Raw genomic sequence first — 27,209 nt, 5'->3', positions numbered from 1 at the left:
TACCACTGAAACGAGGCGGTTAACTCAGATTGCTAGGTGTGCAGTGACGTGCCAACCAAGTAGGGCAGGTTGGCAGGTGCCCTTCCCTCGCCAGAGAGTAAACTATGTTTCAGGACAACTTCAGGAGTATGGCACTGGCGTAGCGGGTAGAGTCGCTGCCTCACAGCAACAGAGACCCAGCTTCGAACTTAGACTCCGGTGCTGTCTGTGTGGAGTTTGCACATTCTCCCTGTGGCTGAGTGAGTTTCTAGCCAGTAATTTGTTTCCTCATCACATGTGGATCAGTAGGTTAATTGCCTCGTGTGGAGGAGGGGTAAACTCTGGGGGGAGTTGATGAGAATGAGGGGAGAATAAAGAAAATAAGATGAATGTGGAACTGGGAACTGGACTCACGGTTCAGGATCAGAAGCTCAGAACTCTGGTTACTGGTCCATTATCTTAACCACTGCACATCTGTGCACTATCCTGCCCTTCACCTCACATAACCATCAAGCTGCTGTCAGGGCCAGAAATATCAGGAATGGTCCAGCACTGGTTCACAGTGAGCACGGTGAGGGCAAGGTTGGCCTTACACTGGCCGAGTCCAGGCCCAGCACACTCAGATACAGAGTGAAGCTCCCTCTCCCTGTCTCACTCACAGTAAAGCTCTCTCTCCTCTGCCGTACTCAGATAAAGAATGAAGCCTCCTCTCTCTTGCCTCGCTCACAGAGAGTGAAGCCTCCTCTCCCTTGCCTCGCTCACAGAGTGAGGCTCCCTCTCCCTTGCCTCGCTCACAGAGTGAAGCTCCCTCTCCCTTGCCTCGCTCACAGAGAGTGAAGCCTCCTCTCCCTTGCCTCGCTCACAGAGTGAAGCCTCCTCTCCCTTGCCTCGCTCACAGAGTGAGGCTCCCTCTCCCTTGCCTCGCTCACAGAGAGTGAAGCCTCCTCTCCCTTGCCTCGCTCACAGAGTGATTGAGGCTCCCTCTCCCTTGCCTCGCTCACAGAGAGTGAAGCCTCCTCTCCCTTGCCTCGCTCACAGAGAGTGAAGCCTCCTCTCCCTTGCCTCGCTCACAGAGAGTGAAGCCTCCTCTCCCTTGCCTCGCTCACAGAGTGAGGCTCCCTCTCCCCTCCCTCCTCAACAACCCCTCATCCCCAGTCACATCACCACCCCCTGCATTTCCCTGCAAGGGATTTCTTCCTTGTCCCTCGGTGGCAACTGGTAGAGCCGTTGCCTATCAGCTTCTGAGCCCCTGGTTTGATCCTGACTTTGGGTGATTTCAGTGTGTAGTTCTCCCTGTGACCACGTGGGTTTCATCCCACATCCCTAAGACGTGTGGGTTTGTAGCTTAATTGCCTCTCGTGCGAAGGGAGTGACTGAGAAAGTGGGATAACATGGAACCAGTGCGAACGAGCGAGAGCTGGTAAAGTGTGGACTCAGTGGGTAAAGGGCCTGTTTGCATGCTGTTTCTCTGAACTTTAAACTCTATAGTTCTTGGTCTAGTTCAATGAGAAAGCATAATCACAAGCAAAAACACTGCAGTTGTCCTGTCCTGTCTATTTATACCATCCCTGGGGCTACTGGTGCTGTTCCCTCTGCAACAGCTCAGTGAAGGCTGCCTGCCTGTTTGTTAACTTGCGTGTAATGTTAGATTGATGACTGGAATAAAAGGATATGTTATCAACAGTACAAATGCCACCACAAACCCAGCCCCTAATGCACAAAAAGGCACTCCGCAGGATTGTCAGCAATTTGTTTCCACTTTCTGGGGCTTGAACATGACGAGCAGAAGCACTGCCTGTGGGAATGAGACTTCAACGTGAAATTGCAGACACGGAGCCTGCTGAGATCAGGCTGAATTATCGCCAAGGACAGACGGAGACGTTCCAAACGCTCTCCCATTCCCAGGGACAGATCATCTCATGCAATCGTGTGAAAAATTGGAATCTACATGGTAAATGGTTCACTGGAATAAACCATCAAAATGAGTGCCCAGAGGAATAAAAAACAGAAACATCCCACTCCTCACAGGAGATCTGAGAGGGGTGCAAGGAATGGGACTCAAAAGGGAATACAATATCCAATTCAACATCCTGAGGGTACCATATCATTGATGGAAATATCTGAAGATGAACAGATGTGTCCCCATTGTTTTTTGTGGTTCTATGGCATGTCTCGATCTGAAGCAATTGGAACAACAGGATAAGCCCATTAATTCCAGCACACTCCCTTCAGGTTGCAATATCAGTTATCTTCGCACAGTATCTCTCCACTCTGTAGAAGGGTCCAGACCCAAAACATCGCCTGTCCATGTCCTCCACAGATGCTGCCTGACCTGCTGAGTTACTCCAGCACTTAGTGTTCGAACAAGATTCCAGCATCTGCAGTTCCTTCAGCCTCTGGTCTCTGCAATCCTCTGACCCAAAGCCATTTGTCAGGAGTATAAAGTAGTCTAGAGAAAGGATACTTGAATAGTCTCAGAGAGACTATCTGAAATCCATCAATCCATCTGAAATCATCCAGCCAGTTCACTCCTGTGTTCCTTCACCATTCAATCTCAATATTTATAACGCAAAACACAGTGCAGGAGTTACTCAGTGGGTCATAAGATCATTAGATCATTAGATCAGATAGGAGATTAATTAGGCCATTCAGCCCATCAAGTCTACTCTTCCATTCAATCATGGCTGATCTATCTCTCCCTCCCCACCCCATTCTCCTACCTTATCCCCATAACCTCTGACACCCATACTAATCAAGAATCTATCTCTCTCTGCCCTAAATATATCCACTGACGGCCTCCACAACCTTCTCTGGCAAAGAATTCCACAGATTCACCACCCTCTGACTAAAGTAGTGTAAGAAAATAACTGCAGATGCTGGTACAAATCGAAGGTATTTATTCACAAAATGCTGGAGTAACTCAGCAGGTCAGGCAGCATCTCAGGAGAGAAGGAATGGGTGACATTTCGGGTCGAGACACTTCTTCAGACTTACTAAATATATCCCTCCTCATCTTCATCCTAAAACGCCCTTTAATTCTGAGGCTGTGCCCTCTAGTCCTAAACTCTCCCACTAGTGGAAACATCCTCTCCACATCCACTCTATCCAAGCCTTTCACTATTCTGTACATTTCAATGAGGTCCACCCACATTCTTCTAAATTCCAACGAGTACAGGCCCAGTGTCGTCAAACGGTCATCATACGTTAACCCACTCATTTCTGGGTCAGCAAGCATCAGTGGAAGGAATGGACAGGTGACGTTTTGGGTCGGGGCACTTCTTCAGTCTGAAGAACGCTCCCACCCTGAAGCACCACCTATCCATTATCTCCACAGATGCTGCCTGACCACTGAGTTATTCCAGCACTTTGTTTTCTGTTCATGATTCCAGCATCTGCAGTTCCTTGTGTCTCCTAATTAATTATTTAATGGTTCTGCCAAGGACGCCTTCATCCACTAAGTCTCAAGATTCCTGCAAGTAACATTCCACTCCACATGAAAAGGGTCCTTTAAAGTTGTCCTCATCTTTACCTTCTTTGGTCTAACCTCAGCTTTCCTTTGACTAACTTCACTGTTTGTTTGGCAACATTCCTAATAAATCTTTTCTAGAAGCAAAAAATTGCAGATGCTGGTAATCTGAAATTTTAAAATAAATGCCGGAAATACTCAGCAGGTCAGGCAACACTTATGGAGATGGAATGAGAGTTAAGCCCCTGTCCCACTTAGGTGATTGTTTAGGCGACTACAGGCGACTAGGCCATCGCCACGCGGTTGCCGGGGTGTCGCCTGTACGGTCGAGAGTCGTCTCCAAAGAGTCATGACGTTTTTCTGGTCGCCGCTGGATTTTGAAATGTTTAACATTTTTCGGTGACTGTTGGTTTGACGCCAATGATCGTAGCTTGACGTCTCCTGACGGGGGCGCTGTCGTAGGTTGTTGCCAGGTTGTCGCCAGGTGATGTAGGTTGTTGCCGGTGCTAGTCATTGAATTCCATTAGCGACTACCTACGCAGGTACCGGCATCAAAACCGGAGGCCAAAATGACGTGAATTGTCTTCAGTTGTCGCCGACACGGTCGTAACTTGTTGTAACTTGTCGCGGGTAAATGTAGGTTGACTTCGGTTGTCGTAGGTTGCCGCCTGTGTGGTCATAGGTTGTCGTAGGTGCGATCATAGGTGGACGTCCTAAGTCGCGATGATTGGGTCGCCGGTTGTCGGTAGTTTGCCGTAGCTTGACGTCGACTAGGTGGTAGGTTGATGTAGCTTGTCGTAAACATTGTCGTGGGGGGGAGGGGGGGTCCAGTCGCCGTTTTTCGGCGACCAGCTATGACTATTGCAGTCACCAGCAGTGGCCTAAAAAAACGCCTAAGTGGGACAGGCCTCTTATCATTTCAGTTTGTGCAGGAAGGAATTGCAGATGCTAGTTTAAACCAAAGATAGACACAAAATGCTGGAATAACTCAGCGGGACGGGTAGCATCTCTGTAGGGAAGGTATGGGTGATGTTTCAGGTCGAGACAATTCTTCAGACTGACAGTCAGGGGGAAGGGAAACAAGAGATATAGACGATGTAGAGAGAAATAGAATAAACAAATGAAACATAGAAACATAGGTGCAGGAGGAGGCCATTCGGCCCTTCAAGCCAGCACCACCATTCATCATGATCATGGGTGACCATCCACAATCAGTAACCTGTGCCCAACTTCTCACCATATCCCTTGATTCCACTAGCCCCCAGAGCTCTATGCTCTGCAATATGCGCTACGCTCTACGATATGCAAATAAGTAACAATGATAAAGGAAACAGGCTGTTTGTTAGGTGAGAACGAGAAGCTGGTGCAACTTGGGTGGGGGAGAGATGGAGAGAGAGGAAATGCAGGGGTTACTTGAAGTTAGATAAATCAATATTCATACCACTGGGCTGTAAGCTGCCCAGGCAAAATATGAGCTGCTGCACGGGTTTGGCGAGACGGCAGTCGCTGGGCTGGGAAACCCAGTCTGGGATCCCTGGCAATGTTCCTTAAATTGAGTAGGTCCAGGTAGACGTCAGATTTAGTGAGATACGAACGCTCCATTAGTTGTTTTAGCTTCGGACGGCTGGCTCGGCGAGTCCGTTGGACTGTGGAAACTCAGGGCTGCTGGTGACATGCCGAAAGTCCCATCGTTGTGCAAAGTTTTTGAAAAGCTGGCTGGTGAACTGACTGCTGTGTCGGACAGAAGGCATGCAGGGGTGCCGTGCATGGAGAAATGGCATTGCAGCTTCTGGATAACTTCTGGGGAAAAGATTTGATAAGAATCTGAGGGGTATCTTTTTCACACAAAGGGAGGTGGATGTATGGGAAAAGCTGCCAGAGGAGGTAGTTGAGGCAGATCTACCCACCATTTAAGAAACAGCTAGACAGGTACATGTTTGGAGGGATATGGACCAAATGCGGGCAGGTGGGACTACTGGAACATGTTGGTTCCTGTGGGCAAGTTTGGCGGAAGGGCCTGTTTCCACGCTGTATCACTCTGACTCTATGACCAGCGTGGATTTTCTCAGAGATCTTCGGTTTCCTCCCACACTTTAAAGACGTATAGGTTTGCAGGTTAATTGGCTTGGTATCATTGTAAATTGTCTCTAGTGCGTGTAGGATAGTGTTAATGTGCAAGGATTGCTGGTCGGTGTGGACTCGATGGGCTGAAGGGCTTTTTTCCACTGAATCTCTAAACTAAACTAAATGAATGACTGAAGGAAGGAAGTGAAAGAATGAAACAGGGAGCGAGGTCGACCAAAAACGGATTCTGTACTGTTCAAAGACCCTCAGCTTCACTCATGGAAATTTGTTAATTGACCATCCTGAGGTAGAATTATTCATATTTATTAGCTGCAATAAACGCCTGTCTAAATGTGAAAGACTAGAGGGCACAGCTTGAAGATCACAGGCGAAAGTTTAAATGAGACGTGTCTTTGACACAGCGGGTCGTGGGTGCTTGCAACACGCTGCCAGAGGTGGTGCTTCAGAAGCTTTTAGATAGGCAGGGATATGGTTCGTGAGCTGGCAGAGAGATTTATTTAACTTAGCATCAGGTTAAGGGTGGCGTGGTGTCGTAGCAGTAGAGCTACTGCCTACAGCGCCAGAGACCCGTGTTCGTTCTTGACTACGGGTGCTTGCCTGTACGGAGTTTGTACGTTCTCCCAGTGACCTGCGTGGGTTTTCTCCGAGATCTTCGGTTTCCTCCCACACTCCAAAGACGTGCAGGCTTGTAGGTTACTTGGCTTGGTAAATGTAAAATTGTCCCTAGTGTGTGTAGGGTAGTGTTAATGTGTGGGGATCGCTGGTCGGTGCAGACTCGGTGGAACGAAGGGCCTGTATTACTAAACTAAATTAAAAATCATGTTCAACACAGACATTGTGGGTGGATGGATCTGTTCCTGTGCTGTACTGGGTTATCTTGCACAAAGCATTATTCACGTTATTCTCTTTATTATGTATCTGTGCACTATGAATGGCTCGATTGTAATCATGTATTGCCTTTTCTGGTTGGCACGCAACAAAAGATTTTCACTGTAACTCGGCACACGTGACAATAAACTAAACTCCAACTGTTGTATTTTCTAGGCAATGTGTGCTGAATAAATAACCACATTACTGCAGTCTGTGCAACGCAATACAACTAACCACTGATGTTCAATTCAGATCCAATATTTAGCATTGCTGCACGTATTACTAATAGTTACATTGCCAAGGGCAGTACTGTGGCTGCCCAGTACCACATCATTGAAAGAAGCAACTTCCCTGTACAACTTCTCTGGGACATCAGTTTACACGACTTGCAAACAAAAGCTGAGAAGTTCAATCATGTAGTTCATGTTTTTTTATTGAGCTGGTGGAAAATCGATGGGACTTTTCCAGTGTGCATTGTGTATCACGTAACCTGGAATGGTGCACCTTGGCAACAGGACGCTGGCAGTCAGCAGAGGCATCAGGTAGCTCAGGAATGGCCTGGACTGTGACCAGGAGAACAGGTCATGATGGAATCAAGTGATATCGGGAGAAAGCAGGAACGGGGTACTGATTGTGGATGATCAGCCATTATCACATTGAATGGCTGTGCTGGCTCGAAGGGCCGAATGGCCTACTCCTGCACCTAGTTTCTATGATTCCATGATTCTTGTAATTTAGGATCTGGGCCAAACATGGGCTGGTGGGACTAGCATTGCTGGGGCATCTTGGTCGGCATGGGCAAGTTGGACTGAAGGGCCTGTGTTTATGCTGCATCACTCCATGGCAGGTCCCAGGTGCAACTTTGGTGGAGGGGTCTGCTGAAGGTGACAATGATGGAATGGGCTCCAAGACACCAAGCATTTTGTAGAGAGCTCTTCTACTTTGTGGTGTGGTGGTGAAGAGGGGTGAACTGTTCTGATCTTTCACCAAGGTTGCCTGCTACATTGTCCAAGTGAGCAACAAAAGGGTTTTTCACTCTGAACATCTCTGCCCCGGCACACCTCACACCTGCTCACCTACACCACCTCTACTATTGTTGAGCATCATGTACAACTCTCAGATGTATCTAAGGTAGACACAAAGTGCTGGAGTAACTCAGAGGGTCAGGAAGTATCTCTGGAGAGAAAGGATGGGTGATATTTCGTGTCGGGACCCTACTTCAGACTGAAAGTAGAGGGGAGGGAACTGGAGGTGAGAAACAACTGAATGAAATAAACCAGATAGTTCAGACTTTTCTTTTGGTTAGTCATGTTGGTTAATAGAAACTTTGAAAAAGTAATTCCATGCCCTATCTACTGTTGATTTGAGTGTTCCTCTTTGTTGCCTCCACTGGATGATGGAATGATTCTGTGTCAGTGAGAGTTCTCAAGCAGAGAGCTGCCATCAGATGGAATTTGCACGCTCACTCTCTATTACGCAGACTATTTGTTGGCCGAATAAAGCAAATCAGTTTAACTAGAAGGGATGATCCCAGATTGCTCCAGCTATTTTTCATTATTTTAAGTCGGGGCAGCACGGTGGTGCAGCAGTAGAGCTGCTGCCTGACAGCGCCAGAGACCCGGGTTTGATCCTGACGAGGGGTGTAAGCAAGAACTGCAGATGCTGGTTTAAACCGAAGACAGACACAAAAAGCTGGAGTAACTCAGTGGGACAGGCAGCATCTCTGGAGAGAAGGAGTGGGTGACTTTTCGGGTCGAGATGTCTGTACAGTGTTTGTATATTCACCCTGGGACCACGTGGGTTTTCTCCGGGTGCTCCGGTTACCTCCCAAACTCCGAAGACATACAGGTTTGTCTTCGGTAAAGATTGTAAATTGTCCCTAGTGTGTCGGATAGTGCACAGGGATCACTGGTTGGATTGAAGGGCTTGTTTCTGTGCTGTATCTCTAAGCTAAAGTCCTCACCATTTACTGCCCGGAAGCAAAGGTCCCACGATAGCATGCAAATGAAGTCACTTTTTAGACTTGCATTTGTATAGCATCTTATCACATGAAGAACATCTCGCATTTTACATTAATTATTCTGAAAGGAGTGATTGTCTTTCCACAGACATGATGGCTTTTCTCCAAGGATGTCACATCAATAACCATTTAATCTGGTGCCGTTGGCTGTGTGAGTAATGTTTCCCAGACAACGCACAAAAATACTTGCTCTTAACACTCTGGAATCTTTATCATCCACCTATCTGCTGATCAGTTCAATAGGCTGCTAGACGGGACCAAGCAATTTCTTTATTTCATACAACACTTATGCCGAAATCAATGTGCCTTTAGAAGCTTTCCTGGGGCTGTACCTCCTGTTCATTTCTCCGCACTCCTCTGAAATTATTTTAGGTGAAACCTAACAATTTTTTCTGTTAACCAACCATACTTATTCCTGATCAAACCATACTTCATAATCAAACCACAAGATCTTCCAAATAGCATTTAATTTTCCGTGAAAGTGGTTGCAGAGAACGGAGGAATATAAAACGGGTTGAGCAGAGAGTGGCGAGGCAGAGCTTGCTTGATTTACATCGACTCTCACAACCTCTAGATTGGAGAACATGAGTGAGGTACTTAGAATGATTACCAGGTTTGATGTGATGGTGATGTGATTCTTCAGGTGGGGGATGTGCAACATGGGGCCATAATCCCGAAAGTCTTTTAGGGGTGCAATTACATTTGCACACGCAACTGGTCATAGAACTCTGAATCTTATTCCGTGAAAAGTACTGTACATGCAAATGTTGACCTTTGCCACAGTTGCATGGCCACACACTTTGGTACGCTGTATTCCATCTGCCACTCTTTACCCACTCTCCCCACCTGCCCAAGTCCTTCTGCAGCCTCCCTGCTTCCTCTACACTACCGGCCCCTTCACCTATCTTTGTACCACCTGCAAACTTGGCAACAAAGCCATCAATTCCAACAACCAGATCATTAACATATAATGTAGCAGAACCCCAACACCACCAGTCACCCATATTGTTGTTTGCAGTATAGATATTAAGGGCTTTAGTTTAGTTCAGTTTACTTTACAGATACAGCGCGGAAACAGGCCCTTTGGCCCACCGAGTCTGTGCTGAACAGCGATCCCCGCACATTCACACTATCCAACACGCACTAGGGACAATTTACATTTATACCAAGCAATTAACCTGCACGTCTTTGGAGTGTGGGAGGAAATCAAAGATCTCGGAGAAAACCCACGTGGTCACGGGGTGAACGTACAAACTCCGTACAGACAGCACCCATAGTCAGGATCGAACCCACATCTCTGGCCCTGCAAGTGCTGTAAGGCAGCAACTACCGCCTCGCCACCGTGCCATGGGATGTGAAACAAATGTGGGTAAATGCAAGCTGTTGGCCAGTCTTGATCTACCTGAATGGTAGGTTTGATCACAGGGCCCGTGGTCCTGTGTTGATCACCGGGCCCGTGGTCCTGTGTTGATCTACAGGGCCCGTGATCCTGTGTTAATCTACAGGGCCCGTGGTCCTGTGTTGATCTACCTGAATGGTAGGTTTGATCACCGGGCCCGTGGTCCTGTGTTGATCTACAGGGCCCGTGGTCCTGTGTTAATCTACAGGGCCCGTGGTCCTATGTTGATCTACCTGAATGGTAGGTTTGATCACCGGGCCCGTGGTCCTGTGTTGATCTACCTGAATGGTAGGTTTGATCACAGGGCCCGTGGTCCTGTGTTGATCACAGGGCCCGTGGTCCTGTGTTGATCTACCTGAATGGTAGGTTTGATCACCGTGCCCGAGGTCCTGTGTTGATCTACCTGAATAACAGTATAACAGTATAACAGAGCTTTATTTGTCATTCGGTACCGAAGTACCGAACGAAACTACATAGCAGTCATAGAAAAAAAGAACACAAGACACATAGCCCCAACACAAACGTCCATCACAGTGACTCCAAACACCCCCTCACTGTGATGGAGGCAACAAAACTTCCACTCTCTTCCCCACGCCCACGGACAGACAGCTCGTCCCGACCGACCCGCACAGTCCCCGCAAGGGGATGGAAGTCCCCCCGGCCGAATCGCACCGGGCGCTGAAACGTCTCGCGGCCAAGCCGGGCGATGAAAGGCCCCGCGACCAAGCCTTGCGCAGCTAAGTCCCGTGGCCGAGCCACACCAGCGATGTAAAGTCCCGCAGCCGAGCCGCACCGGGCGATGTTAAGTCCCGCAGCTGAGCCGCACCGGGCGATGTTAAGTCCCGCAGCCGAGCCGCACCGGGCGATGTAAAGTCCCGCAGCCGAGCCGCACCAGCGATGAAAAGTCCCGTGGTCGAGCCGCACCAGCGATGTAAAGTCCCGCAGCCGAGCCGCACCGGGCGATGTTAAGTCCAGCGGCCAAGCCGCACCGGGCGATGTAAAGTCCAGCGGCCGAGCCGCACCGGGCGATGTTAGGCCCCGCAGCCGAGCCGCACCCCGCGCCGTGAGGAAGAGAAAAGTTTCCCTCACCCCCCCCCGCCACCCCCCACCCACACCACCACCCCCCACACATACACAACCAAAAACAAATACAAAACCCATCCAAACACCGACACACAACAAAAAAAAAGGAAAAAAGACGAACAGACAGCTAGCGAGCCGCAGCCGTTAGGCACCGCCACTTCCGCTTCCGAATGGTAGGTTTGATCACAGGGCCCGTGGTCCTGTGTTGCTGCCAACACTGCCACATGCTCATGGGTTTCCCATTTTTCAAAGGGAAACAGGTTGACCACAGGAGATCGTCACAAGGTGCCCTGTTTCTGTGTGATATACCTGTTGATGCAAACATTGGAATAGAAAGAAAAATGGAGGAATGTTTGGGAAAGCAAAGTCTCGGCCATGATGAGAAGACGTTGCCCACAGCAACAGCGAAACGTTTGGTGGGGGGGGGGGGGGGGGGGGGGCTGCAGGCAGGACAAGGGAGCATGGAAGCTGGGTGTGATGAGGATTGATCAAGGGAGAAACCAGGAGAGGAGGGAAAGAAAAACTGGACTGGATAACATATGCTTATACCGGTAATTGGCTGTCCCATACAATATAGCCAGGAGATATTGTTTCCTGATCTCTGCACATGACATAAAAGTAATGAGTCCAATAGAAAATGGAACCGCACAGCACAGGAACAGGCCCTTCGGCCCACAATGTATCCCTGCATTTCCCTGTGCCTATCGAAAACCCTCATGAATGCCCCTCTCGTATCTGCTTCCACCACCACCCCTGACAGTGCGTTCCAGGTCCCCACCACTCTCTGTGCCTCTCACATTAATGTGTATGAAGGAACTGCAGATGCTGGTTTACACTAAAGATAGACACAAAATGCTGGAGTAACTCAGCGGGACAGGCAGCATCAGAAGAAGGGTCTCGACCTGAAACGCCACCCATTCCTTCTCTCCAGAGATGCTGCCTGTCCCACTGAGTTACTCCAGCTTTTGTCTATCCCCTCACATCAATTTTGCCCCTCTCATCTTGTCCTTCATTATTTCACGCTGGGGAAAAGGTTCCTCATCCTCCATTCTCACTCTGAGCCGAATAACATGAGGGACCCCAGAGTCACCCATCAGCCAAGGTGACAGCACTCTGATGATGCAAGCAAGCCCCGCCCCCCACACCTGACCCCGCCTATACCTGGCTCGCCCACACATGGCCCCTCCCACATCTGCCCCTCCCAAATATGGCCCCTCCCACACCCATCCCCCACACAGCCCCTCCCACATCTGCCCCTCCCGCACACCTGCCCCCTCACACCCGGCCTCTCCCACACCTGCGCCCTCTCACCTGCCCCTTCCACCTATGGCCCCTCCCACACCTGGCCCCTCCAACACCTGGCCCCTCCCACCCATGACCACTCTCACCTATGACCCCTCCCACACCTGCCCCGCCCACACAGTCCTCCCCACATCTGGCCCCACCCACACCTGGCCCCTCCCACACCTGTCCCCCACACCTGCTCCTTCCCACATCTGGCCCCCTCACGCCTGGCACGCCCACATCTGGCCCAGCCCACACAGCCCCTCCCACACCAAGGCCCGTCCACACCAGGCCCCTCCCACACCTGGCCTGCCCACACCTGGCCCCGCCCATGCCTGGCCCCTCCCACACCTGGCTCCTCCCATGCCTGGCCCATCCCACACCTGGCCCCTCCCACGCCTGGCCCCTCCCACACCAAGCCCTGTCCACACCAGGCCCCTCCCAGAACTGGCCTGCCCACACCTGGCCCCTCCCACGCCTGGCCCCTCCCATACCTGGCCCCTCCCACACATGGCCCCCCATGCCTGACCCCGCCCACACCGGCCCCTCACACACCCGTCGCCCCCCCTCCCAACAACCCCCACCACAACAAAACACGCCCAGACCAGGGCGGCACGGTGGCACAGCGGTAGAGTTGCGAGTTTGATCCTGACTACGGGCGCCGTCTGTACGGAGTTTGTACCTTCTCCCCATGGCCTGTGCGGGTTTTCTCCGAGATCTTCAGTTTCCTCCCACACTCCAAAGACATACAGGTTTGTAGATAATTTGGCTTGGAGTAAATGTAAAAATTGTCCCTAGTGTGTGTTGGATAGTATTAATGTGCAGGGATCGAGTGTCAGCGGGGACTGGGTGGGCCGAAGGGCCTGTTTCCGTGCTATATCTCTAAAATAAACTAAAAACAAAATGCAGAATATTTACCACTTACAGGTGCTTTATGTTTGAGATACAGCATGGAAATGGGCCTACAGTTCACCAAGACCACGCCGACCAGCCAGCACCCGTTCACACTAGTTCTATATGATCCCACTTTCACATCCACTCCCCTTATACCAGAGGCAATTTACAGAGGACCAATTAACCTACAGACCCACATGTCTTTGGGATGTGGGAGGAACCAGAGCATGCCGAGGAATCCCATGTAGTGAACTCCATGCAGGCAGCTCCAGAGGTCAGGTCCCTATACTGGGAGTGGCTCTACCAGCTGTCAATAACTCCAGCGATTGCCAATCAGAGTGGTGTGTCTTACATTGCGTGTGTGGTACATGTCAGCCAGTTGCCTTTGACCTTTGTGTAGGAAGGAACTGCAGATGCTGGTTTACACAGAGGATAGACACAAAATGCTGGGGTAGCTCAGCAGGACAGGCAGCATCTTCTGGAGAAAAGCAATAGGTGACGTTTGGGGTCGAGACCTTTCTTCAGCCAGCCACCTTTGACTTCTCACTTACTCTCCTCACTCCCTGGCCTATAAGCAGCCAGCATGTTTATTTATTTCTCACCTGACACCCAATTCCAGCAGGGAACGACTCACTGCCTCCTGCCCTCCATCAGCGGCGACACTGTAATGTGTGGCCATTGTTTCCCAGTGACAACTGCATGGGCCACTGAGCTGGTGTGATCTAGTGGCTTCTCAGCAGGATCAGTGAAGTACGGCAGCAACACAAAGCACTCAGCACAGCTTAAATCCCTAAAGGAAGGCTGTTTTAAATTAAAGAGGCTGTTCCTGTACATCGGTCACCTTTATGGTTGAATATATCCACCGAACACAATAAGCAATGAAAAGCCGACCTTTTGCACTGACACACAAGCTGTGGAGAGAATGGATTGAGTTGGTAGGACAGCATACGGGATTGTTATTTTCACTTCTGCAGACTCCACACATTCCCGCCTTGTTTCATAGCTCTCACTTCCTCCAGGTGCCTGCAAATATTGACTAATTACTCAGCCATTGCAATTTATCCCAGCAATTATAATATTCAGGGAAGATAGACATAAAAAGCTGGAGTAACTCAACGGGACAGGCAGCATCCCTGGAGAGAAGGTGACGTTTCGGGTTGAGACCCTTATTCAGAATAATATCCAGGGAGTCCTTCCCTTCCCAATGCACCATTCCATGAAAAGACACAAAGTGCTGGAGTAACTCAGGCAGCATCCCTGGAGAACATAGATAGGTGACGTTTTGAGTCGGGACCATTCATCAGCCTTTTGAAACCTTCTTCACGTTTTTTCCAGACACTGATCCTGACTCAGGTGCTGACAGTGTGGAGTTTGCACGTTCTCCCCGTGATCATGTGAGTTTCCACCGGGTGCTCCGGTTTTCTCCCACATCCCAAAGACGTGCGTGTATCGTGCCTTGTGTGGATGAGAAAATGGGATGACATAGGACTAGTATGATCAGCGTGGACTCAGCGGCCTGAAGGGCCTGCTTCCATGCTGTGTGCCTACAATAAAACTAAACAGAAGAAGGATACCCCAATGTGCAGGAAGTAACACATTGCAGATGCTGGTTTAAACCAAAGATAGACACAAAATGCTGGAGTAACTACACAGGTCAGGCAGCATCTCTTCAGACTTCTTCAGACCTCTTCCTCTCCCCTGACTCTCAATCGGAAGAAGGGTCTCGACCCGAAATGTCACCCATTCCTTCTCTCCAGAGATGCTGCCTATCCCGCTGAGTTACTCCAGCATTTTGTGTCTCTATTTAAAGGATACGCCAAATTCAGTACGCGAGCTGCAGTGACCCCTGAGGGTGACAATCAAATTGCTTTCATTCACTTCCCTGTTAATTTATAAATTAGTAAAATCGTAAATTATAATAATCACAGTGTTAAAATGAAATGGGCGGATAAATGGCACAGTGTAAGAAGGAACTGCAGATGCTGGTTTAAACCAAAGATAGACACAAAAAGCTGGAGTAACTCAGCGGGACAGGCAGAATCTCTGGAGAGAAGGAATGGGTGACATTTCGGGTCGAGACCCTTCTTCAGACTGGTTAGGGAAAAGGGAAATGAGAGATATAGACGATAATGTAGAGAGATAAAGAACAATGAATGAAAGATATGCAAAAAAGTAGCAATGATAAAGGAAACAGGCCATTGTAAGCTGTTTGTAGGGTGAAAACGAGAAGTAACACCTGCCCCTATTCCTCCTCCCTCGACTCTATCCAGGGACCCCAGCAGTTCTTCCGGGTGAGACAGAGAGACACTGCACTTCCTCTAATCTCAACACTGGTCTGAAGAAGGGTCTCTACCTGAAATGTCACCTATACATGTTCTCCAAAGATGTTGCCTGATCCACTCCAACACTTGATGTCTTTTTTTTTAACCAGTATGTTTTTGCCTGGACTGCAGCACAATATGTCCCTCTCCATGGGTTCATATTTGGCCTTTGTCCAACCATCTGCCCATCTGCCCATCAAAATCTCCCCTCTGCTGTATCCAGCTGTTGCCTGCCAGGCTTTGTCCTGCCCCTCCTCTCTGCCAGCTCCCCCCCCTTGAATTGCTCTGTTAGAGGGAAGATTTGATTGAGGTATATAAAATTACGAGAGGCATCGATAGGCTGGATAGACGGAACCAGTTTCCTGGGGTGGAGACTAGCTTGACGGTGAGAGAGGCAAAGTTTAAAGGAGATGTCCTGGGCATGTTTTAACATAAAGGTTGCTGGGTGCCTGGAATGTGTTTCCAGGGGTGGAGGTGGAGGCAGATGCTACACATGGGCGTCACGGTGGCACAACAGTGCTTGCAGCGATGGGGACCCGGGTTCCATCCCGACTACGGGTGCTGTCTGTACGGAGTTTGTACGTTTTCCCCGTGACCGCGTGGGTTTAATCCGAGATCTTCTGTTTCCTCCCACACTCCAAAGACCTACAGGTTTGTGGGTTAATTGGCTTGGTGTATGTGTAAATTGTCCCTAGTGTGTGTAGGGTAGTATTGTTGTGTGGGGATTGCTGGTCGGCGTGGACTCGATGGGCAGAAGGGCCTGTTCCTGCGCAGTATCTCTAAACCAAACTAAACTAAAACTGGATATGCAGGGAATGGAGGGATGTGGATCATGTGCAGGCAGAGGAGATTAGTTAATCTTGGCATCATGTTCACATGGACTGTGGACTGAAGGGCCAGGTTCTGTGTAAACCAGCATCTGCTGCTACTTCCTTTGACCCGTTCCTGTGCTACACTGTTCTATAGTTTGTCTCGGGTTACATTTTAATTTAGTAACGCCTCGCAATCTAAACTGCGATAATGAATTAAAACAGGAAATGCTTGAATTAGTTGAGTTGAGTTTAGTTTATTGTCACGTGTGCCGAGGCTCAGTGAAAAGCTTTTCACCGGGCAGCATCTGTGGAGGGAAAACCTTCCATCCCATCCTCCTGAAATGTTAACTGTTTCTCCCTCACAGATGCTGCCTGACTTTCTGGCTATTTCCAGCAGCCCTTGTTTTTATTTTGAACTTGTAGCATTTGTGGTGTTTGATTTTTGATTTGTGCTTTGAGATAATGAGCATATAATCTGTCTATTATTAATGTTGATTGAAAAGTAAATATTGGCCAGGATTAAGATTCATCTGTTCCTCGTAATGTAGAAGGGCAAAGAGAGAATTATGTTGAGCACTATGCAGTCAGTGGCATGGTCCCTGGAGTGTGTCTGCTACTGTTCCACAGGTAATGTGGCATCAGGTGAGACACCAACAGTGATGACCAGATGATAAATATTGGGCAGGCATCAGGAATAATTCCTTTTCTTATTACATTTACTTTTTTTACTTTCGCAACACAGCTGACCAGTGACTAGCACTGTAGGATACTGCTAGTGTGATCGCTGGTTGGCATGGACTCGGTGGGCCGAAGGGAATCACTGAGACATGGCTACAAGGGAACCAGGGCTGGGAACTGAATATTCAGGGGTACACAACATATAGAAAAGACAGACAGGTGGGCAGAGGGGGTGGCCTCGACATAGGGTGCAAGTTGAATGAGGAGCTAAAATTGGCATGTCGCAAATGTAATGCTACGGTGGTTATGGGAGATTTCAACATGCAGGTAGACTGGGAAAATCAGGTTGGTAATGGACCCCAGGAAAGAGAGTTTGTGGAGTGTCTCCGTGATGGATTCTTAGAACAGCTTCTACCAGAGCCTACTAGGGAGAAGGCAATTCTGGATTTAGTGTTGTGTAATGAACCTGATCTGATAAGGGGACTCGAGGTAAAAGAGCCATTAGGATGCAGTGATCACAATATGATAAATTTTACTCTACAAATTGAGAGGGAGAAGGGAAAATCGGAAGTGTCAGTATTACAGTATAGCAAAGGGGATTACAGAGGCATGAGGCAGGAGCTGGCCAGAATTGACTGGAAGGAGGCCCTAGCAGGGAAGACGGTGGAACAGCAATGGCAGGTATTCCTGGGAATAATGCAGAAGTTGCAGGATCAATTTATCCCAAAGAGAAGGAAAGATTCTAAGGGGAGTAAGAGGCACCCGAGAAAGGGAAGTTAAGGAAAGCATAAAAATAAATGAGCAGAAGTACAACAAAGCAAAGAAGAGTGGGAAGCCAGAGGATTGGGACTCTTTTAAAGAGCAACAGAAGATGACTAAGAAGGCAATACGAGGAGAAAAGATGAGGTACGAGGGTAAACTAGCCAATAATATAAAGGAGGATAGTAAAAGCTTTTTTAGGTATGTAAATAGGAAAAAAATAGTCAAGGCAAATGTGGGTCCCTTGAAGACAGAAACGGGGGATATTTATTATGGGAAACAAGGAAATGGCAGACGAGTTGAACAGGTACTTTGTCTTCACTAAGGAAGATACAAGCAATCTCCTAGATGTTCTAGTGGGCAGAGATCCTAGGGTGACGGAGGAACTGAAGGAAATCCACATTAGGCAGGAAATGGTGTTGGGTAGACTGATGGGACTGTAGGCTGATAAATCCCCAGGGCCTGATGGTCTGCATCCCAGGGTACTTAAGGAGGTGGCGCTAGAAATTGTGGACGCATTGGTTGACAGTTTAGAAAGCAAAGAGTGGGGATAAATGGGTCCCTTTCAGAATGGCAGGCAGTAACTAGTGGGGTACCGCAAGGCTCGGTGCTGGGACCGCAGCTATTTACAATATACATTAATGATTTGGATGAAAGGATTAAAAGTACCATTAGCAAATTTGCAGATGATACAAAGCTGGGTGGCAGTGTGAACTGTGAGGAAGATGCTATGAGGTTGCAGGGTGACTTGGACAGGTTGTGTGAGTGGGCGGATGCATGGCAGATGCAGTTTAATGTGGATAAGTGTGAGGTTATCCACTTTGGTGGTAAGAATAGGAAGGCAGAGTATTATCTGAATGGTGTCAAGTTAGGAACAGGGGACGTACAACGAGATCTGGGTGTCCTAGTGCATCAGTCACTGAAAGGAAGCATGCAGTTACAGCAGGCAGTGAAGAAAGCCAATGGAATGTTGACCTTCATAACAAGAGGAGTTGAGTATAGGAGCAAAGAGGTCCTTCTGCAGTTGTACAGGGCCCTAGTGAGACCACACCTGGAGTACTGTGTGCAGTTTTGGTCTCCAAATTTGAGGAAGGATATTCTTGCTATTGAGGGCGTGCAGCGTAGGTTTACTAGGTTACTAGGCTTGTATACACTGGAATTTAGAAGGATGAGAGGGGATCGTATCGAAACGTATAAAATTATTAAGGGGTTGGACACGTTAGAGGCAGGAAACATGTTCCCAATGTTGGGGGAGTCCAGAACAAGGGCCCACAGTTTAAGAATAAGGGGTAGGCCATTTAGAACTGAGATGAGGAAAAACTTTTTCAGTCAGAGAGTTGTGAATCTGTGGAATTCTCTGCCTCAGAAGGCAGTGGAGGCCAATTCTCTGAATGCATTCAAGAGAGAGCTGGATAGAGCTCTTAAGGATAGCGGAGTCAGGGGGTATGGGGAGAAGGCAGGAACGGGGTACTGATTGAGAATGATCAGCCATGATCACATTGAATGGTGGTGCTGGCTCGAAGGGCCGAATGGCCTCCTCCTGCACCTATTGTCTATTGTCTATTGTCTATTCCCACAATGTATCCCTAAAGTCAGAAATGGCCAGCGATTACCCCGTACACTAGCGCTATCCCACACACTAGGGGCAATTTATCAAAGCCAATTAACCTACAAACCTGCACGTCTCTGGAGTGTGGGAGGAAACCGGAGCACCTGGAGAAAACCAATGCAGTCCCAGGGAGAACGTGCAAACTCTGTACAGACAGCGACCGTAGTCAGGATCGAACCTGGGACTCTGGCGTTTTCAGGCAGCAACTATACTTCGGCAAAATACAGGTCAGGCACTGTCTGCCACTTTGAAGATGATCCTTTTTATAGCATATAGAACATAGAAGAGTACAGCGCAGGGATAGGCCCTTTGACCCACAATGTCTGTGTCGAACATGCTGCTAAAATCAACTCATCTCATTGCTCGCACGAGGCATATCCCTCCATTTTCTGCATATCCATGTGACTATCTAAGAGTCTCTTAAACACCTCTGTCACCACATGCTCCCTGGCAGTGCTTTCCAGGCATCTGTCCCCCTCCGTGTAAACAACGCTCCGCACAACTGCTTTACATTTTGCTCCTCTCACCTTAAAGCTATGCCCTCTCGTGCTTGACATTTCCACTCTGGGTAAAGGGTTCTGACTGTGAAACCCTACCTAACCTTCTCATAATATTGTATACTTCTCTTAGGAAACACCGATCGCTAACGTTTTCTCTTCTCTCCTGGAGGGCTCACGGCAGAGAAATTCATAATCGATCTTCAACTCCTTGAAAATGCAGGTCATTCCTGACAGGATGACCATCCTGGGCCAGAGGATTTATTTAGTGTGTCGGAAGGAGCTGCAGATGCTGGTTTACACCGAAGATAGACACAATAAGCTGGACAGGCAGCATCTCTGGAGGAAGGAATGGGTGGTGTTTTGTCTTCTTCAGACCAAGGGTCTCGACCCCAAACGTCACCCATTCCTTCTCTCCAGAGATGCTGCCTGTCCCGCTGAGTTACTCCAGCTTTTTGTGTCTACCTTTAGAGGAATTATTACCATTTTATGAGATATTGGGCTTTTTAACATCGGGGGCTATGACACAGCTTCGCAGCTAACAAACCAGTTACAAAGTATAACCAAGCATATTAATCAATAGATGTGCCTCTTTGCCACCCCAGTAGAGGGAGTTGCTTTTCCACATGTTGATGAATGTTTCCAGTCGCACATTATTCAAGTGGATGTGCTGTCTAAATCTCCTCGTCTATCAGTTTGTGCACACTTTTAGCCATGAGCATTGAGGCCCAGCAAGGAACATGCGGTAGTGAGAGTTGTAGACTAAAAATGTGTATCATTCTCTTCAGGAGAGGGATCCAGTAGCATTGCTACAAGCTGGGATTCCACTTCTCCACAACATGCTCTGAAGGCTGAAAGCATCACAGTGTAAAATAGATGCAGTGAAGTTCCAAGCCCAACGACAACCAGCATTCAGTGCAGTTCTATTTCCCGTTTTGGAGAATGAATGGATGGGACTGGCCAACATTCCTTGTTGGCTCCATCTGTTCCCCAGGCCTTTATATTCAAGGACGAGTCGCACCCCGGCCACTCCCTCATCCCCTCTCCCATCCGGCTAAAGGTATAGAAGTGTGAAAACACACACCTCCAGATTCAGCGACAGTTTCTTCCCAACTTATCAGGCAAATGAATCATCCTACAACCAGACAGCAATGTTGAACTACTGTCTACCTCCTTGGTCACCCTTGGACAAACCCTGATCAGACATTGCAGGCGTTACCTTGCACTAAACATTATTCCCTTATCATGTATCTGAACACGCTGAATGGTTCGGTTGTAATCACGTATTGTCATTCTGTTGCGCGCAACAAAAGCTTTTCACTGTACCTCGGTACTCAACTCAACTAAACTAAACTTCAAAAAGGCACAGGGACAGTGCTGGTGTTCATTCTCCTCGGTCAAGGAATTGCATGTGAAGTTCAATCACCGTTGTGGTTAAAGTCATGACAGCCAATTCCCTCACAATAAGCTTATCACAGATATCAATAGGATAATTGTCCTTGACATTGATCAGAATAAACTACCATCCACCTCATTGGATACCTTCAGACTATCTTTGATCGGACTTTAGTGGATTTATCTTGCATTAAACATTATTCCCTTATCATGTATCTGTATACTGTGAATGGCTTGATTGCAATCATATATAGTCTTTCTGCTGACTGGATAGCAAGCAACAAAAGCTTTTCACTGTACCTTGGGACACATGACAATAAACTACACTGATAACTGACCAAGATAATAGAAGATAATTGGAAACGGGGCTTCCCCTCCTCCATTATAGATGAGGCTCTCACTAGGGTCTCTTCTACATCCCGCAGCTCCGCTCTTGCTCCCCCTCCCCCCACTCGCAACAAGGACAGAATCCCCCTCGTTCTCACCTTCCACCCACCAGCCAGCGGATCCAACACATCATCCGCCAACATTTCCGTCACCTACAACGGGACCCCACCACTGGCCTTATCTTCCCATCCCCTCCCCTCTCTGCGTTCCGCGGAGACCGTTCCCTCCGTAACTCCCTGGTCCACTCGTCCCTTCCTACCCAAACCACCCCATCCCCGGGCAATTTCCCCTGCAACCGTACGAGATGCAACACCTGTCCCTTTACCTCCCCCCTCAACTCCATCCAAGGACCCAAACAGTCTTTCCAGGTGAGACAAAGGCTCACCTGCATCTCCTCCAACCTCATCTATTGCATCCGCTGCTCTAGATGTCAACTTATTTACATCGGCGAAACCAAGCGCAGGCTCGGCGATCGCTTCGCTCAACACCTGCGCTCGGTCCGCATTAACCAAACTGATCTCCCGGTGGCCGAGCACTTCAACTCCCCCTCCCATTCCCAGTCTGACCTTTCTGTCATGGGCCTCCTCCAGTGCCATAGCGAGGCCCACCGGAAATTGGAGGAACAGCACCTCATATTTCACCTGGGCAGCTTGCAGCCCAGTGGTATGAACATCGACTTCTTCAACTTTAGATAGTTCCTCTGTCCCTCTCTTCCCCTTCCCCTTCCCAGATCTCCCTCTATCTTCCTGTCTCCACCTATATCCTTCCTTTGTCCCACCCCACTGACATCAGTCTGAAGAAGGGTCTCGACCCATTCCTTCTCTCCCGAGATGCTGCCTGACCTGTTGAGTTACTCCAGCATTTTGTGAATAAATACCTTCGATTTGTACCAGCATCTGCAGTTATTTTCTTAAGATAATAGAAGTTGTTATCCACTCCAAACCTTTCTTCAAGAAAGCTTCCCAGAGTCTCCAACAGGCTCGACAGTGTCTGGGTTAAATGTTTCTTCTGTTAAACAACTTCTCCGACACATGGGTCTCTCTCAGCAGGTGTGCCAGCAAAAACCGAGTCCCCCTCCTTTTCCTTCCCTTCATCTTAAAACATCCTGTTTCTGAACTTTTCCCAGTTTTGTTGCTCTCAAACATTAAATTTGGTCTGACCTACAGTATTTCCAGCATTCTCATAACTTTATATACCTCTATCAGCCCTCCCCTCAACCTCCAGCATTCCAGAGAAAATAATCCAAATCTGTCTAACCTCTTCCTGTAGCTAATACCTCCGAATCCAGCATCATTCTGGTAAACCTCCTCTGCACCCTTTCCAAAGACCCACATCCTTCCTGTAATGGGGAAACCAGAACTGCATGCAATATTCCAAATGCAGCCTAACCAATGTCTTATAGAGCTGTATCATGACTTCCTCACTCTTATACTTAATGCCCAAACGATGATGGCAAGCATACCATATGCATTGGCTACCATTCTATCCTACCTGTGTAGCCACTTTCAGGGAGCTATGGATTTGGCCCTCAAGATCCCTCTGTACATCAATTATGTTAAGGGTCTTGCCATTAACTGTGTACTTCTCCCCATTCAACCTCCCAAACTGGAACGCCTCACATTTGCTTGGATTAAACTCCATTTGCCATTTCCCATCCAGGTAAGCAGTGTGCTGGAACCTTTTATGTTTCCATTTACGTAAATAATGTGGACATGTTTGCCAACGAGGATGCTTGATGATAACTGTTATCTTTGCAGTATTGATACAATTGGTCAGCCCTGGTTGAGGAACATAGAACAAAGGGTCACTGTCTCAGAGCAAGGGACACGCCATTTTGAACTAAATCAAGGAGAAATGTATTTTCCTTTACTCTCGGCTTTAGACTTAGAGACACAGTGCAGGAACAGGTCCTTCGGCCCACCCAGTCCACGCCAACTGGTGATCACCCTGAATTTGTCTATATCTGCCTTAAAAATATCCACAAAGAGTTCCACAGATTAACTACCCTCTGACTAAAGATGTTCCTCCTCACCTCCTTTCTAAAAGAGCTCACTGATGAAGTGACAGGGTCTGGGAAACAAACTATGAAGCTTACCAGTTGTGATTGGGAATATACTCCACAAAATGGAGGACCAGAACATGTGTCCACAACACCGCAGGCTTTGGAAGAGGCACCCCATCGTGCCTGGCTCCCTCTCTGGAGCGTGGCATGTTATAATCACTGCTTTGTCATGCAAACAAGATGCAGGAAATAACAAAGATAGACACAAAATGTTGGGGTAAATCAGAGGGACAGGCAGCATCTCTGGAGAGAAGGAATAGGTGACGTTTCGGGTCGAGCCCCTTCTTCAGACAGAGAGTCAGAGGAGAGGGAGACATAGAGCAATGGAAGGGTAAAGTGTGAAAATGACAGATTAAAGGGGACGCGGATCAAGGTGAAGTAGAATGGTTCATTGTTGGCTGAGGAGAAGGTGACAACGTGGCATACAACCAGTAAAGTTAATCAGGAGGACAGTGGAACCAGTTGTAGAGCTAGGGTGGGGGAGGGATGGAGAGAGAGGGGAAGCAAGGGTTACTTAGAGAAATCAATGTTCATACTGCTGGGGTGTAAACTGCCCAAGCGAAATATGAGGTGCTGTTCTTCCAATTTGCACTGGGCCTCACTTTGATAATGGAGGAGAGCCTAGACAGAAAGGTCAGTGTGGGAATGAGAGGGGGAGTTAAAGTGTTTAGCAACTGGGAGATCAGGTAGGCCTAGTCAGCCTGAGCAGAGGTGTTCAGCGAAAAAATCACCGAGCCTGCGCTTGGTTTCACCGATAAATATAAATATTAAGGAAATAACAATTCAGAAGACAACTTAAAAACATTAGAAAACAACATAACTGTATTACAGAAAAAGCTGGAGTAACTCAGCGGGACAGGCAGGACCCGAAATGTCACCCACTCCTTCTCTCCAGAGATGTTGCCTGCCCCGCTGAGTTAACCCAGCTTTTTGTGTCTATCTTCAGTTTAAACCAGCATCTGCAGTTCCTTCCTACACAACTATATTACAATTGTGAACAGGTAATCGATAAATAAGGTTGTGTCAGTCCACTATACATCTATCTATATCTATCTATATCTATCTATCTTCTATCTATCTATCTATCTTCTATATATCTATCTATATCTTCTATCTATATCTATATAATACTAAAACTCTGCGGTCCAACATTCCGTATGTATGTATGTATATGTGTATGTACGGAAGATTACTTACAAACCCTACTCCTCCTAGACGGTACACCAAAGCGCTACGATTTTTGTACCGCCGTATTCACCATTAACCTGGGCAACTATTGTAAGTACTTTCGTTCAAATTGAAGCTACCTTTTTAAAGCTAGAGAGATATTAAAGTTTAAATTTTTCATTTCTAACCCTTTTCTTCAAGGGGCTACATTTGTTTCCAAAAGTTTACAGAAAAGGATTTAGTTTTCAGCAAGGATTTAGTTTTCAGCTTGTGACGGCGGCTACATTGTTTCGAAAAGCTTCCAAGAAGTCTTTTTTGTTATTGCAAGTCAAGTCAAGTCAAGTCAAGTCACTTTTATTTGTATAGCACATTTAAAAACAACCCACGTTGACCAAAGTACTGCACATCTGATTAGGAAAAAAACCCAAAACATCTGATTAGGAAAAAAAAAAAAAAAAGAAGGCTATAGTGGTCACTTGACATACACAGATCAGGAGGACAGAGTAAGAGTGGGGCTGGGGGAGGAGAGAATGGGGGGTGTGGGGACGGGCCCAACGGGCCCTCCCCAACGGGCACACTTGGAGAGTAAGAGTGGGGCTGGGGGAGGAGAGAATGGGGGGTGTGGGGACGGGCCCAACGGGCCCTCTTTTCCGGGCCCAACGGGCACACTTGGAGAGTAAGAGTGGGGCTGGGGGAGTGAGAATGGGGGGTGTGGGGACGGGCCCAACGGGCCCTCTTTTCTAGTATAATACTAAAACTCTGCGTTCGTATGTAGGGATGTATGTGTGTATGTACGGAAGTTTAACTTACAAACCCTACTCCTCCAAGACGGTACACCAAAGCGCTACGATTTTTGTACCGCCGTATTCACAATTAACCTGGGCAACTATTGTAAGTACTTTCGTTCAAATTGAAGCTACCTTTTTAAAGCTACAGAGATATTAAAGTTTAAATTTTCATTTCTAACCCTTTTCTTCAAGGGGCTACATTTGTTTCCAAAAGTTTCCAGAAAAGGATTTAGTTTTCAGCTTGTGACGGCTACATTGTTTCGAAAACCTTCCAAGAAGTCTTTTTTGTTATTGCAAGTCAAGTCAAGTCAAGTCAAGTCAGTTTTATTTGTATAGCACATTTAAAAACAACCCACGTTGACCAAAGTACTGCACATCTGATTAGGAAAAAAAACAAAAACATCTGATTAGGAAAAAAAAATAAAAATTAAGGCTATAGTGGTCACTTGACATACACAGATCAGGAGGACGGGCCCAACGGGCACACTTGGAGAGTAAGAGTGGGGCTGGGGGAGGAGAGAATGGGGGGTGTGGGGACGGGCCCAACGGGCCCTCTTTTCCGGGCCCAACGGGCACACTTGGAGAGTAAGAGTGGGGCTGGGGGAGTGAGAATGGGGGGTGTGGGGACGGGCCCAACGGGCCCTCTTTTCTAGTATAATACTAAAACTCTGCGTTCGTATGTAGGGATGTATGTGTGTATGTACGGAAGTTTAACTTACAAACCCTACTCCTCCAAGACGGTACACCAAAGCGCTACGATTTTTGTACCGCCGTATTCACCATTAACCTGGGCAACTATTGTAAGTACTTTCGTTCAAATTGAAGCTACCTTTTTAAAGCTAGAGAGATATTAAAGTTTAAATTTTCATTTCTAACCCTTTTCTTCAAGGGGCTACATTTGTTTCAAAAAGTTTACAGAAAATCATTTAGTTTTCAGCAAGGATTTAGTTTTCAGCTTGTGACGGCTACATTGTTTCGAAAAGCTTCCAAGAAGTCTTTTTTGTTATTGCAAGTCAAGTCAAGTCAAGGGTGTGGGGACGGGCCCAACGGGCCCTCCCCAACGGGCACACTTGGAGAGTAAGAGTGGGGCTGGGGGAGGAGAGAATGGGGGGTGTGGGGACGGGCCCAACGGGCCCTCTTTTCTAGTATCTATCTATCTATATAATACTAAAACTCTGCGGTCCAACATTCCGTATGTATGTATGTATATGTGTATGTACGGAAGATTACTTACAAACCCTACTCCTCCTAGACGGTACACCAAAGCGCTACGATTTTTGTACCGCCGTATTCACCATTAACGTGGGCAACTATTGTAAGTACTTTCGTTCAAATTGAAGCTACCTTTTTAAAGCTAGAGAGATATTAAAGTTTAAATTTTCATTTCAAAGTTTAAATTTTCATTTCTAACCCTTTTCTTCAAGGGGCTACATTTGTTTCAAAAAGTTTACAGAAAAGCATTTAGTTTTCAGCAAGGATTTAGTTTTCAGCTTGTGACGGCTACATTGTTTCGAAAAGCTTCCAAGAAGTCTTTTTTGTTATTGCAAGTCAAGTCAAGTCAAGTCACTTTTATTTGTATAGCACATTTAAAAACAACCCACGTTGACCAAAGTACTGCACATCTGATTAGGAAAAAAAAACAAAACATCTTGGA

General features: G+C 47.6%; 1 protein-coding gene across 1 annotated transcript in view; it reads right to left on the bottom strand.

The window, feature by feature from the left end:
* LOC144609086 (NT-3 growth factor receptor-like) overlaps nt 1-27,209 on the bottom strand; it is a 682,437-nt gene that overhangs the window by 29,349 nt on the left and 625,879 nt on the right. The window lies entirely within an intron of this gene.

This window comes from Rhinoraja longicauda, chromosome 33, assembly GCF_053455715.1.
Source record: "Rhinoraja longicauda isolate Sanriku21f chromosome 33, sRhiLon1.1, whole genome shotgun sequence".
Classification (NCBI taxonomy): domain Eukaryota; kingdom Metazoa; phylum Chordata; class Chondrichthyes; order Rajiformes; family Arhynchobatidae; genus Rhinoraja; species Rhinoraja longicauda.
The sequence above is the reverse complement of the archived record's forward strand: the minus strand, read 5'-3'. Positions and strand labels throughout refer to the sequence as shown.